The sequence below is a fragment of the Artibeus jamaicensis genome, unplaced genomic scaffold (assembly GCF_021234435.1).
Source record: "Artibeus jamaicensis isolate MK-2021 breed Jamaican fruit bat unplaced genomic scaffold, CSHL_Jam_final scaffold_461, whole genome shotgun sequence".
In the NCBI taxonomy this organism is placed as follows: domain Eukaryota; kingdom Metazoa; phylum Chordata; class Mammalia; order Chiroptera; family Phyllostomidae; genus Artibeus; species Artibeus jamaicensis.
Genome location: NW_026522045.1, coordinates 1,905,246 through 1,908,302, shown reverse-complemented (window position 1 = coordinate 1,908,302; position 3,057 = coordinate 1,905,246). Strand labels below are relative to the sequence as shown.

Sequence of the window (3,057 nt, the reverse complement as noted above, 5' to 3'; positions counted from 1 at the left end):
ATAGAGGTATTGCTAAAAATAGTCAGTTAATTAAATTTTTAAAAATCTTACTGGTTTTCTTCAATATTTCATGAATTGGGCAGCATCCTGTCTAGCAGCTAGAAAACAGCTGTGAAAAGCCAGGCAAAATTAAAGACTTTTACAGGCAAAAGGAAGCAAGAACATTGAAGTTATACTAGACAAAATAATTGGTTGGTTATTGCAAGGGTATTCCTTTAGGGATGACAGGGGTCTATCAGGAAGTTTACCTAACTAGTGCTGATCAGGTGGTTACTGATTGACTGCTTTAAAATTCTATTTCTGAGACAACAAAAGTTGTAATTAAGTGGTAGTTTGTTGGTTTGTGGCTTAGCATAAGCAACTCCATTTTGGGCTTCTTGTTTTATTTATAACAGTATATACGATTGTAAAAATTCATTGCATTTTACATTTAATATTAATACATGTTACACACCTCATAAAGTACATTTAATATTGTGCCCTGGCTGGTGTGGCTCAGTAGATTCAGTGCCGGGGATTGAATGAAAAAGTCATCAATTGGATTCCCAGTCAGGGAACATATCTGGGATGCAGGCCAGGTAGGGTTGGGGTTATTTGAGTGGAAACCAACTGGTGTTTCTCTCCATCTCTTATTCCCTCCATTCCACTATCTCTAAAAATAAATAAATAAAATATTTGAAAATATATATTTAATATATTAATTATGAAAATAAAACCAAAACAAGGAAAGAAGCTGGAAATCATATATCCTTCTAATGATGAAAAACAAAACTGTTATTTTGCCAAATAAAGACTTCAAAGGTGGATAGAATAAGTAACATGAATATTCACCATTATTTCAAAAAATAACTAGATTAACATAACAACCTAAGGATGATATGATATCAGAATACAAAATCTTTATATAGAATAAATCTAGCTTTATAGAAAACTTATTACCTAGTCCTTATGTTTTTACTATTTTGCTTAGATACAAAATAATTATTTTGGATTACCAAAAAATTGAAGAGTGGCATCTTTACTTATTCGATTTAAACAATTTTCCCCAAATTATCACTCATGAAAAAACTTTATTCTAAAATATTACTTGCAGTGCTCGCTGTGGCAGCCATATATACTAAAATTGGAATGATACAGAGAAGATTAGTATGGCCCCTGCGCAAGGATGACACGCAAATTCGTGAAGTGTTTCATAATTTTAGAGAGAATCTTAAAGGCAGAAAGGGAGAAAAAAGAAGCAACATATAAGGGAGCCCCAGTAAGGATAGCTACTGACTTCTCAATGGAAACACTCCAAGCAAGAAGAGAATGACAAGAAATATTCCAAGTAATGAGAACCAAAGGCCTACAACAAAGGCTACTTTACCCAGCAAGACTCTCAATCAAGATAGAAAGCCAAATAAACATCTTCCAAGACAAAAGAAGCCTAAAAGAATAGGCCTCCACCTAACCAGCTCTACAAAAAATAATAAAAGGACTGCTTTAAGGGAAGGAATGAATAGAGGGAGACAGAGAGGAACACAAGTACAAAAATGGCAATGAATATGTACCTATCAATAATAACCTTAAACTTAAATGGATTAAATGCTGCAATCAAAAGACACAGAATAGCTCAATGGATAAGAAAGCATGACCCACACATATGCTGCCTACAAGAGACACACCTCAGGACAAAAGACCACCACAGACTAAAAATGAAAGGCTGGGAACAAATTTTCCAAGCAAACGGACAAGAAAAAAAGCTGGGGTAGCAATTCTCATATCGGACAAAATAGACTTAAAAAAAGGGCCATAAAGAGAGACCCAGAAGGTCACTTCATTATACTCAAGGGAAGATTCCACCAAGAAGACATTAACATTGTAAATATATATGGACAAAACATAGGGGTACCCAAATATATCAAGAAAATCTCAGAGGACTTGAAGAAAGATATTGACAGCGATACAATTTTGTAGGGGATTTAAACATCCCACTATCACAAATAGACAGATCTTCCAAACAAAATACCAACAAAGACATTGCGGTATTAAACAACACTGTAGAGGAAATGGACTTAACTGATATATATAGAGCCCTTCATGCCAAAGAAGCTAAATACACATTCTTTTCAAATGCACATGGAACATTTTCAAAGATAGACCACATGATAGGACACAAAACGAGCCTCAAAAAATTCAAGAAATTTGAAATCATACCAAGAATGTTCTCTGACCACAAGGGACTGAAATTGGAAAACAACCCCAAAGAAAAAACCCAAACACCCCAAATCAGCGAGACTGAATAGCATGCTATTAAACAACGAATGGGTCAAGAATGAAATTAGGGAAGAAATCAAAATGTTTCTGGAAAAAATGAAAATGATGTCACAACGACCCAAAACTAATGGTACACAGCAAAGGCAGTCCTGAGAGAGAAGTTTACAGCAATACAGGCCTACCTAAAGAAGATAGAAACATTTCAAAAAAACAACCTAACCCTACACCTGCAAGAACTCAAGGAACAACAACAAAGACAGCCCAGAGCAAGCAGAAGGAAGGAAATAACGAAGATTAGAGCAGATTTAATGGCATAAAGACTAAAAGCACAATTTTAAGGATCAGTGAATTCAGGAGTTGGTTCTTTGAGAAGATAAAAAAAATAGACAAGCTTTTAAGTAGGCTCATCAAGAAAAGAACAGAGAGGACTCAAATAAACACAATCAGAAATGAAAGAGGACAGATTACAACTGATACCACGGAAATAGAAGGGATTGTAAGAAATTACTATGAAGAACTGTATGGCAAGAAATTTGAAAACCTAGGGGATATGGACACATTTCTATAAAAATACAATCTTCCAAAACTCAGTGAAAAAGAAGCAGAAAATCTAAATACACCAATAACAGCAAAAAAAACTGAAGCAGTAATCAAAAAACTACCATCAAACAAAAGCCCTGGACCAGATGGCTTCACAGGAGAATTCTAGAAAGCATTTAAGGAAGAACTAACCCCTATTCTCCACAGACTATTCCAAAAAATCCAGAAGGATGGAAAACTTCCAAATTCTTTTAATGAAGC

General features: G+C 34.7%; 1 pseudogene; it reads left to right on the top strand.

The window, feature by feature from the left end:
• The first annotated feature begins 1,101 nt into the window (after positions 1–1,101).
• On the top strand, positions 1,102–1,200 carry LOC128626226 (uncharacterized; annotated as a pseudogene).
• Positions 1,201–3,057: the final 1,857 nt, after the last annotated feature.